Here is a 12,098-nt window from a genome sequence, read left to right on the forward strand (position 1 = left end):
ATCAGGGCGTAACAAAGGTCGTAACTGTGTGTAAACGTGGGCTGGTAACGAGGAGATTGATGTAGTTCCGTTCCCTGATAATCAGATTACGAACGTTATTTTTTCAAACACATTATAATTCGGTGAATAGAAACAACGAAGGCGTTTTTTGGTAGCTTTAGTGACGTTCAATTTTGATTGATTAATAAGTCGATTGTTATCAGTACGTAAATCCGTAACTTTCACTCATTTTTTCGTAGGTGATATACCTTAATTTAGCATAGAAATTTCAAGTGTCTTCGCATAGCAGGATTTCATGACGAAAATCCTCGAAAATGAAATCTGTAAAGCGCTTTTGACTTTAAAAAAACTATTTTCAAGAGCTTTTTGATGGAGCCCTCAAGCGAAATTCATTCCGCTTCGTATGTTACCTTGATCTTGCATACGATAGTTCGTTATACGTGACTCGTTTCTCTTGACGATCTGTCAGTAGCAGAGAGCATCGAAACGTACATTATTACCAGTTGCGACACTCGGTATATATAAATATATACGTAAATATCTATTTTTCTCGTGACGCGGATGTGCCGAGTGTGTGTGTGTGTGTGTGTGTATTTGTGTATTATACGAGAAAGCCCCGGTGGGTTCGGAGAATGTCAATAGCTCACCGCGAAATTCATTCCTTCGCTGCAATTCCGTTAACCAGGTGAAATTTTTCGATACACAATCGAGTTCATAGCGTATTTCATGCCGCAGTTTCTGCCCATCGTTGTACCGTCATTTTTTTCGATCTCTTTCCCTCTCTCGTTCTCCCCCGTTTATAACGAAACTGGTGGATTCTTCTGTCGCATTATTCAGCACACATCGATGCGAGACCCGCATGCGAGTGTATCTCCATTGTGAAATATTTACTCCCGATTGAAATTCCCTTGGGCGATGGGATTGCAAATACCCATAGATTGAAAGAATATATTTTCGATTGAACGAAAGCGTCCATTTGAGCTAACACCAAGGATCGTTATCGTTTGTTTTTATTCGCGAGATTAATAATGGCGTGGGAATCTCGTAACAGGGCTTTTTGTTCAACTTCGTTTAGTTTCGAGGTGCGTCGAGCAGGGTTCGCTATTTTTTTTTGTTTTCTTTTTCCAACAATCAGCATCAGCGACATTGGATGAGGCTTTCATCCCGATGGGACGCGATATAAATGTTGAATTTTCTGGCTGAACTTCGTGTAATGAAATTGAAGTTACAATTAGCGCTCGTACACGCTATTCTCCACTCTTTCCGTCCCTCTCCCTCCCTTGCCGATCCCGAATCCCGGAAGTTCTCGTTCTCATCCTCTCCCGTCGCTCTCTCTCTCTCTCTCTCTCTCTCTCTCTCTCTCTTCCGGGGAACACGTCGTTGGATGGGTCACTCCCTCGTGTTAATTGAAATTAATCGCTCGGCCATATATTCACGTGGACTAATGAACGCTAGACGGTACGTACTAATTAGTGCCATGAATGGGAGACAATACGTTATCACGTGCGAATCGACTTCCCTCCTCGCGCCACGTCTGCGCTCGCTCATATCAAGACCGAGCTCATGAGCAACGAGTGCGATTTTCGCATTCATTGCGACTACTTCGCAACTATTTTTCGCGTCAGTTTTAGTGCGGAATAACGACGACGAACTTGAGAGAGAAAACAAAAATCGCAGCTGTTACTATCGTTGACTTCGGCTTCAGGAAAAGTAAGGAAAAACGTCGAGGGGAGGGCTACGATGGCGGTCGAAACGAATCATCTTTTATCGTCGAACATTCATACAGAAAACGTCAAGCAATCGTTGCCAATGCTTCGCTCGGCTCGTCCAGTGAAAATCTTCCTCCTGATTCGTCCCTCTTGGTATTGCTTAAATCTGTGGGTTTTCGCTCTCCATCAACCCAGCCATGTGCCTGCATACCCCATGTATTCGTGCCCAATACATATGTGCTAAGACGATTGCTGACTTTGACGGAGGGGACCTGGCAATTCGTATACTAACCTCGTTTCATACGACACGAAGAAGATCGTACGGCTTAAAAATGATCGTCCCACAATTCTATATTCATTGAGGCTATATATAATTTCATATTTCAACCCCACATTTCTGGATCGAGAATTACTTTGGCGACGATGCTCTCAATCCCAGTTCTCAATGGCTCCAAAGCTCATCGATTCTAATAAATCGTGTACGAGGAGAATATTTTCGGTCTTATCCCCACTCAAGCTTTGTCGATAGAAATAATTAAGTGTTTTCTCATTGTCAGGACATTACGACGAGGGAAAAACAGCGGCCTATCGTCGGCATGCAAATCTTACTTATGAAGTGTTGAAAAAAAAAAAAAAAAAAAAAAAAAAAAAAAAAAAAAAAAAAAAAAAACATTCTCGACCCCGAACGCCCAGCTGGTCGGGAACGAGAAGTTTACACTCCAGAGGGCGGAGTGAAAAAGCTTCTTGTAAAATCCTTGGCCTCCTAGTGAGATCTTCGTGGATCGCCGAGCCAAGGCCATCTTACAACGAATTCATTTCCCTTCCCTATATCGATAACCATCGAGGGGAGTCTATTATCCGAGCATGTCCCCCTCGGCGATTCACTAGCTTCTCTCTACATAGCCTACTCTCGAGGAGGAGCAACATCATCGCAGTGATGCGGAATCGACCATGCCCACTTCCTTTCCTTCTCCTTTTTTCGCTTTCATTCCACTTAATCTCGATAAGTGTTCCGACCTGGAGTCGGGGCATTGTCCACAGAATTGCAGGTGCTCTGCGGCTGCGATATGCACGAATAAGATCGCCTTTCTTACACACCCATTCCCATTCGCCCTCTTTTCTTCTTCAATCGTTTCCCAACAAGTCTCTCTTCCTCTGCACGACTTTTGTTCGTCGTGAAGTCTGTCAATCATTTCTAAACACCCTCCATGTCCCTCGACGTCATTTAAATGAATTGCGAAACTCAAGGGCAGAAAATTTTGACCCAAAACAAGTTTTTGTTGTTCAACAAAATCTTGGGATTCCAGCCTCGAATATGGCGCACCGTCAAGTGTCTTTCCGAGGCATCGTGACGAAGTCAACGAAGCTGCTCAGACTGATTCGGTAAACTGCGATCTACCAAATGAATGGCTATATCTGTCATTGGAAAGTGTCGCCGCGTGCTGGTGTGGGTACGACGTACATGCAGTTGAAGGCGTACATTTGAAATGCATTGGCCGTCACAGCTACGGTGTGGCACTGTTTGCCCTGTCAAGCCGAAGGGATAATGGATCGTTGTTAGCGAAGAGGTGGAGGATGGTCGGTGGTTTCCGTGTACCATCAGCAAAGTCTCGGCGTGCGAGAATATAAGCTTTCTTATGTGTATATATTTATACAAGATCGTGAGACGAAGAAGAGCATCGGTGAGAGGGAAAATGAGAGAAGCTCGGTTATGTGGGCTCTTGGAAAAATGAGTACAACTCTTCTCGGGAAGATCAGGTTAATAAAGCGATCGGTCAACGTTGCTTACATTTCTTCCACACTGGTAATCTTCCATTTATCATTTGAAGGGAGACATGATTCGGGTCTGAGGATCCTTGACGCTCTTCTTTTTTCCTCGCAAAAGCCTCACAACAGTCTCTGGAAAAGAAGCTCGGACGATGAAACAATTCGTGTAGAACAGTACAGAAAAAGTAGGAATAATTCCTCCGGGTGACAACTTATTTTGACTGTGAGGGACGACAAACGTTTTTGTTTTTCTTTCATTTCGTGTGCTGCATGAAAACAGTCGGTTTTTTCCGGAATCTCGGTTGCAGATAAGAACGATTTTATTCAGAACTTTTGTCGCAAGTAGCAATCCATTTTCCCACGCTCAACAATGCACGAAGTCAGGCCCAACAAGTAACTCGGAAATTCATGAACCGCGGAGGCTGCAATCAGAAAGCCTGCAAATAGCAATCAACGCTTTTTGGAGGACCAAAATTCTTGAGTCCACTGTTTTTGAATATTGCGTCGAACATCAGAACGTTTTGATACCACGGTCGTGTCAAATGAATCTCATACCGAGCGAAATGCCGCGTAAGAAATAGCGGATTGCAACGAAGTGAAACGCGAGGAAGAAAATATCAGATTTCCATCGCTTCTCGCTTCGTTGCGGGAGTCTTGTGTAGCTTATTCGTTTGACATTCGTCGTATCACGGGTCTAGTATTTACAAAAACGACTTCCAGCATTTCAATTACACTCCCGGAGCGTTTGCACCCTAATATATTTCTTTTTGCTCCCCTCTCATGATGGTTCACACTGCAACTCGCATAAAGTACGTTTGAAGAATTTTCTTTCCCTCTATACGGCGAGTATCTCTAGTGATTTGCCAGCTCGCGGGGCTGGCTCAGCTTCAAAAGCATTTTTAATCGTTCCAGCAATTAATTCGTGCAAGCGATTACGTTGCTTGTGCCTCGAGTTCTTACGACTCCTATTTTTTCGCCTCTTTCTCTCTCCCTCTGCAGTTTCTCTTTTGCTGTGTGTGCGGGGGTCTGGATGAGACCCCCGCACATTCAAATGCGAGAATTGGAGAGGTCCGGCAGCAGGAAGTAGCCCCGAGTTGAGGGCTGGTCTGGAAAGAGGGTGGAAAAAACTTTCCCTCGGAGATTTGACAAAGAAAAAACCGACTGCGTCGACACTTTGTCGGTTTTTCTAGCAGGTTAGCCGGACCCAATCACGAGCTTCCATTTTTGTTAATTCGTTTTCATTGCACTTATTACTGTCATTGTAATAAAAGGTTACCATTTTTGGAGCTCCAGAGGACGATCTCGAGTTCTTCGAGGCTTGAAAACTATTTTTCCATCCTTTGTCCCTTTGCCACGTTTCTGGGGTGACATTCGAAAACAAAATGATGTGCAAACATAATTTTACGTGAGAGCAGAACATTCACGATGGAATGTTAATTGACACGAAAGATTTCAGTGACAGAGTCCGGTATAACCATCCGAGGGTTCTTTAGTGAGCAACCCGTTCGAGGTGCCTCCGGCAATATATAAGAGGGAGAAAGCCCCAGGTCAGGATAATGAAAGAGAGAGAGAGAGCAAGAGCTCGAGGGTGGGTAGAGTCAAAAACTTTGTTTGTCGATTCAGCAAAACCCCGCGCTTAGTTTCCCTTCTCTCGGCCCTCCAGCGTGGCACTCTCGGTTAATTCGAGAGGCGAACCATCCAACTATATCCATATGATATTCCGCACGTTTTACCGCTCTCTGACTCTATCGTCCGCGTATACATAGCCGAAGAGCGACTCTCCGATGTCCGATTTGGCACTGTTGTGTGTGTGTGTGTGAGAGAGAGAGAGAGAGAGAGAGAAGGGAGGGGGGGGGGGAGAAAGTTTCCATTTTACGAGATGCAGTCATGAACGACTTTGAGCAAAATGGGAAAATCTCCCTTCAGCATCCCCGTGACTTTGTTCTATCTTTGTCCTCTCTCCCCCTTTTATACATTTTCACACTCGCCCAAACATGCCGAACCTCCATTTAAATGATATAAAAAAAACGAAAATTTGTTTTTTACGCGATCGAAAAACAAATAAAATAAAAAAGAAGCGCGACAGTAAAGAAAATTATTGTTCTCTCTCTCCCTCTCCGATGGGACGGCACTAACGTTGGATCAACGATCCAATTCCTACGTTTGCCCTTGTAAAAATGTGTCACTACAGTCGTTATTTCCCGGTCGTAAAATTCGCCCTTATCTACTTCGCGATCCTTCCGCGGAAGTATAAAACGGGGAAATTGGTTGAACGGATTTAGACCTCGCATGAAGAGAGTTTAAGGATTGTATTGTTATTGTTTTTTTTTCCTTTATGTGACGTTTTTTTTACTGTCCCTGCCATTTTTCAGAGCCGGGAGGAATTGCAAAATTCGTTGAGCTTTTTGTTTTCCTGTTTTGTACCCTTTCTTCCCTTTCGTTTGTTTCGCCTTTGTTTCTACTTCGCTTCACGGTATTTCTCTCCCTCTCCCCCCCCCCCCTCCCCTCCATTCTCCCGCCCCACCATTTTCGTTTAGTACAGAAGTAAGCTCGTAGCACTGAAAGAAAAGGGAAAAAGTAACCACGCTACGAGGCTATAGGTACGGCGGGAAGATGACTATATTTCAAGCTTTGTCTGATGCTTTGTACTTGCCAGAGGCGAAGCCAGACGGGCTCGCGTTCGGTCACAGACAGATTAGCCGAAAAAAGCACCCGACGCTTTTCGCTCCTCGTTGGGGCGTACACTGTAATGGGGGTGGTGGTGGTGGTACGACTGAATCAGAGAACATTGAGAATGCCAAAGGAAAACGTGCCGAGAGTCATTGAGCCAGTGCGCATACAAGGCTTTAAATTTTCAGGCATTCTCCGAATAAGCACACCTTTCCCTTTCACTTTGTCTCGCATTAACGAGCGCGCGGAGCTTGTTTCCCTTGTGTCAAACAATGGATAAGTGCGAGAACCTCTTTCGCATTGCCTCATTTACCCGAAGCTTCAAATTTAATTGATGAAAACTTTCACTAAAAATAGACCTCGTGGGATTCATAGAAAATATGGAGAACGAGCTTTATCGATACGGAATTATTGTCGTTGCTTTTGCCTCTCGTTTCATGCGAGAATCTCCTTTCCCTGCAGCCCTTTATCTTCGAAGAAAAATCACTCGTTCTCAGGTTCAAGTTCTTTGGATATCAGTGAATTTACAATAAAAGTATGAGTATAGGGTAATATGGGGCAACATGGACACTTGAGGATTTAAGCAAGTTTCATTGATGAGCATATTATGGTCTTTCAACTATTTTTGAGTCCCAACATTGATGCCCAGACAGCTTTCTTCGAGTTCGTTTTTTTCGATACCTGAGAATGACTGACTCAGTAAAACGAGCTCGACGAATCAAATCAATTCACAGCTTCTTATTCGTTCTTTTGAAATGACGATGTATCTCGAAAACGATCTTTCGTCGTCGACGAAATGCTGCATTTTGCCAAGCAATGGCAGAAAAACGAGGCTGCTGGCTGTTGCCAAGGAAATACGAGATTTAAAGAAGACGACGTCAGACTAATTATCTCTCTGGTGAGATTAGAGGGTGCTAACGTGTCTGTAGAGGCTGTTTTTTCCTTCGTGCTACTTCTCCTCTCCATTCCTCCTTGTACTGGTGCGCTACTCCTCGGGGATGACCCTTATTTATGTAATTTCGCACCTCTGGAATCCGTTATTCTCAACAAGGTGACGACGTGTGTATCCTCGAAGGAAATGAGGCTCGGGTCGAGGCTTGAAGAACACGAAGCAAGAACAACTTGACACAATCCGTGATTTTATAAGAAAATAAAAGAGAAAAGAGAAATTCAATGGTACCCCTTTTCACGGTTGTAAGAGCGGTTAAAGATTAAAATCCTGCTAATTAAGGGAGGAAGCCGCTATTCAAGGTTCTTCCCTGACGAAATTTCTGCTAGAAATTTAGGAGCATTGTGATGAAAGAAATTTGCTCCTCAATGTCAAGCATCAATGGTAAGCGGAGAAAATAAATTACTCTTGAAGACAAAAAGAATTGCGGATCCTTCGTTGAAAAAAAAAACTAAGCGGATAAAAGTTGATGAAAAGCGGATGGAGAATGTCCAGGGAAGAAGAAATGGGCGCCCTGCGTACTCCACTAAATTAGTAGAAAAAATCCCAGTAAGATAGAAACATTTGGAAAGAAAAAATAGTTTGGAATGAAAACACAAAAAAATCTGCGAGCACCACCATTCCAGATTAATGGAAAATAATTGAAACGCCAACTGCAGACTCGGGGTAGAAATAAAACGAGATAAATGCAGCGCGAAGAAAGTACGAATAAAAAGAACGCAGTACTCGAAGATGCGACGAGATTGAGCGAGGAAAATATTCAAAGTCCTGCAAAAGGCGATGAAGTATATTATTTAATTTTCATTCGTGTCCCACTTTTCCTATCACCATTTTCGAATTAATTTAATTCTTAAAAAATTGACAGTTCATGCACGACGAACTGAATCATTTCGTCGATCCTAGAGTATAAAAAAATAAAAACATTCGCATTCTGTGCTTTCATAAATTCTATATTTGTCATGATATTGTTGTTCAGTTGTGACTCTGCTAGGATAGAGAGCACTTTGCAGGAGTCTGAAACCCTACGAGCTAAGCGTCTTTGCGACTTTGCTGTACAGTCCAAGCTACTCTCTGCTTCAAGGTTCAAAGCGTATTGCTCCTTAATAATAAAACGTTTAAGTCGTCGATCAATTATTCGTGCCACACGACCTGATTCAGGAGAGATATCAAGCTTTCGATCCAATGACACAATACAATATTCAGTGCAATCTCGAATGAGGTTAATCGCGAAAGCTGCTGTCAGAGTATTCAAAGCGTGCAAATGGTGCTCTCTCGTTTAGCCATTTTGAAAATTCTCACAACAAAGATATGAATGAAAATGAAAGGCGAACTTCGGCTCGTTCGAAATACAAATTCAAATATTCTCTTATTAACGGAAACGATGGTCAGGTCAGTGGAGCCTGACGAATTGCCAATCACTGATCTCTTTGTGCCCGAATTTTCCTCTCGTACTACACTCTTCGATTACCTCTGTCAATTATTTTATATTGGCAAAGTTTCAGCCGTTAAATTACGGATACCGCGAAGTCCTGATACGTTTTGAAAAGTGAATGGGAGAGCAGGCGATGTTGAAGGGAACTTTGGAAAGCATATTCCGGAGGAAAATGGTTAGCTACAATCAATCCTTGATCGCGTTATGTTTGGCGTTATATTACTTTCGTGTACTTCGAAAATGGACTCTTCTGCATGCTTCTCAACTCAGTGAAATCAGTTTCTCATTTCCCCTTCGAAGATAAACCGTAATAAATCGCTTTCCAAGGCTATTCTCGTGCGTTTGATAACGTAGAGGAGCAAAAATTCAGTTTTTTCGTTGGTCAGAGAAAGAATCTGTAAAAAACTTTGAAGTTTGCATCGTTGAAGTGCGAACGAATATTTGAAATTCTATTTCATTTTATTCTCACTTATTTGCTATTTGAAACTCTAAAAATGAAAATATTTACTGCACGCCTCATGTTTGCCGTTCACAGGCGAATATCATCGTTATTTAACGATGGAAAATCATAAAATGAAAATACCAATTGCTGTGCACCACCCAAGTTAAAATCTTTGATGCTACGTGCTGAAGCAAAATTAAATTTCACGAACAATTTTTCCCCAATGAAGCACGTACCTTTGATAAAAAAAAGTTAAAAAAAAAAATTTATGTTTGATCTAACAAAACATATTTTGTTTGCTTTCAGGTGAGTTGAAAAAAAAATTCCAAGCCAACGAAGGCTTCGTTGCTGCAGTGTCATGCAGTATTTTTCTCCTGTGAGTAATTACGCAATTGCGGACTTATCGATAACAGAAAATTTAGCCAGCAGCAAACAATGAAAAAAAAAAAAAAACACTGGCATGGCGCGCGGCGTTATTTTTTACTCCGCGTAGATCAATTTTATTCAATGAAAACAAAACATCCCTAAGCAAATAATTAAAAAAGCAAAAAAAAACAATGGAAATGCTTTCAAAAATCTTTCTAACAGTTGAATTTTGCAGTTCGTTTAAAAAAAATATTTCCCCGATACAAAGTCACCACAAATATTCTGACAAAACCTCCCAAAAATTCACGAATAAAATCGTAACCTCACAGAATTTACCAATTTAAATCCGACCGTAGGAAATTTCCACAAAAAGTCCCTAAATAAAAACCTTGGAAATAACAAAAATCAAATGAAGACGTTCATCAATTTTCAAAAGCGAGTTTCCTTGTCCAAGGGATGTTTTGTACGAGAATCGCCGACTCTTTGAAAGCGTTTTGGCCACTTGGGTATCGACGTGGCCCCAGAGCACGAGGCAGTGAACTTAGCGACTGAATAACGAGAGAAAGAGCATTGATTTGTGAATTATAAAAACCGCATTGCGAACTGCTCGTGGTCACGCGACTGTGCAGCAAGAATTTAGCTTTTTTTTCATCGTCTCGTTATTTCCACATGTAGGTAGATGTTGCATCGATAATCGCCCCCTTTTAATAACACGGACGGGCTGAGGAAAAGTATCGTTCGAGAGTACGCGCAGGCTGTTAGCTTTTTTTTCGATTTATCAAAAATAATATTTTCATAGACCTCAATGAGAATGTATTTCATGAATTTATGAATAATATTACATACGCCTAGGATCGAAATAAAACTTCTTCCTTCGTACCGAATTGCTTCGTTTCTTTCCACAAGCTTGTCGAGACAAACGAATAAATTATTCAAATAAATATACGACTTCAAACAATAAGGGCATTTTCTATGCCTGTATCTTGGCACAATAAAAGCTTTCTCTAACATTATTCATGAAAAGAGTATTTTAAGTTGTCGTCTGACGCGGAATGTGCAAAAATCAAGATTTTCTTTTCGATTCTCGAGACAGTGGACGAAGGTAAATTGTCTTTTGCCGAATACCGAATCAATAATCTACATTCACATGTTCGGATTGCTTCTATTTTGAATTTTCGTGGAGCCCTCACTATTTATGCTGGCCCAGTTACGGTCTGTCAAAGTGAAGCCTGCACATTTAATTTCTAATGTGCACAATGGAGGAACAATCAGACCCTCGACGTTGAGAACCTACCTCACTGAGAAGGAAAAAGTTGGGACGATTTGAGGACGCAGTTTTCGGTAAAATATAATGCATAGAGCAACCCAGCTGAGTAACAATTGGATTAAAAACGTGTATCGAAAGTATCTCGAAAACGAAGTAATAAAAAAATTGATTTATTTCCGGATGAAATATTTCAAGAACGTACGAGCGATTTCAAGTGCTGCAGCATCATCATTGAAGTGTGCGGAAAAAAATGAGAGGAAAATAGTGAAAAAAAAAGCAGAATGCTCGCGAGTGTTCGAGCGTGCTCGTCATAAAGCTCAAAATGCGATCTCATCCAAATATAAGTGGCCGTAACATTTAGAAGTGGTGGTCGAATATTATTTTATGGTCTTTGAACAGATAACGCGAGCTATTGGCACGTTTAGCTCGTGTACATGGGCGTAACCTGCAGATAACCCCATGGGGGTGTTTATAGGGTAAAACGCGTTGTGTCCAGAGGGTGCGCACGATCTTCGCAACGTGTGCGCGACCGGGGTCTCGATCAGTCACGAACTTCGAATAAAACGCGAAACTGCGAAGGTTGCCTGCGAACCCTCGATGGAGCCGCGATCGCGAAAGAGGATCGACGTATGCTTCCATTCCAGCGAGGAATTCAGCTCCCCTGCTTCCAACATTCTAGGGTTATAATTCCTCGAAGAGCGTGAATTCGAAACTCGAATGATTAAATTCTAGTTTCGCCAGTTCGAAGAAACCGCTCAAAAATCGTTTTATTTTTATTCGCAAAATTTGCCTCGTACCTGCGTCGAAATCGACGCCATTTTTTGCCATTTCCGATCCCACTGCAAACCTGAATCTCCAATCACTTTCATCACTCAATTTCACATGAAAAATGTAGACTGCTTGCACGTTTCAGAATGTGTTTTTCGAAATACAATAAACTTGTGATGAAACAATCGTGTAGCTATTTCTCCCAGATTTTGACTAGTGAATGTCATTTTGTTTTCTTTAATACAGCAATATGCTCTGCACACATGGGACTCGAAGTTGTACATTATGCTAACAATATTTCGAGTGGTGGAGGAGGGTTGGTGGGTTAGGGGTCGATTCGAGGGTTCCGGGACGATAAATTTTCCATTTATATTCCTGTCAAGGATAAGGATGAGCAACGAAAGAACGGGAAACGTGGCGAGGCTCGTTCCGGTTTAGAGGGAGAGAAAGAGAGAGAGGAGCGAGGGGCCAAAAAAGAGAGAATAAAAAAGCAAGGCTGGGGGGGGGGGGTGGTTTCCGAGAACCCCGAGATACGAAGGAGCATGATGGCTAAGCACCTCTCTCGTGACGAGTGCTCGTGTACCTGGAACAGCAGCCAGCTGGAGGGTTGAAAACCAGGTGAGAGTATGGCGAGGTCGCGGGCAATAGTGCGACTATATCGAGCTGCGCGCAGGTGCAACACGCCCAGGAAAGTACACACCGAGTGCTCAATACTCGCGGCACCAAGA

General features: G+C 42.4%; 1 protein-coding gene across 12 annotated transcripts in view; it reads left to right on the forward strand.

The window, feature by feature from the left end:
- The window catches only part of LOC122411909 (T-lymphocyte activation antigen CD86-like), a 302,994-nt gene that overhangs the window by 134,463 nt on the left and 156,433 nt on the right, over positions 1–12,098 (forward strand). The window lies entirely within an intron of this gene.

The sequence above is a fragment of the Venturia canescens genome, chromosome 6 (genome assembly GCF_019457755.1).
Source record: "Venturia canescens isolate UGA chromosome 6, ASM1945775v1, whole genome shotgun sequence".
Classification (NCBI taxonomy): Eukaryota; Metazoa; Arthropoda; class Insecta; order Hymenoptera; family Ichneumonidae; genus Venturia; species Venturia canescens.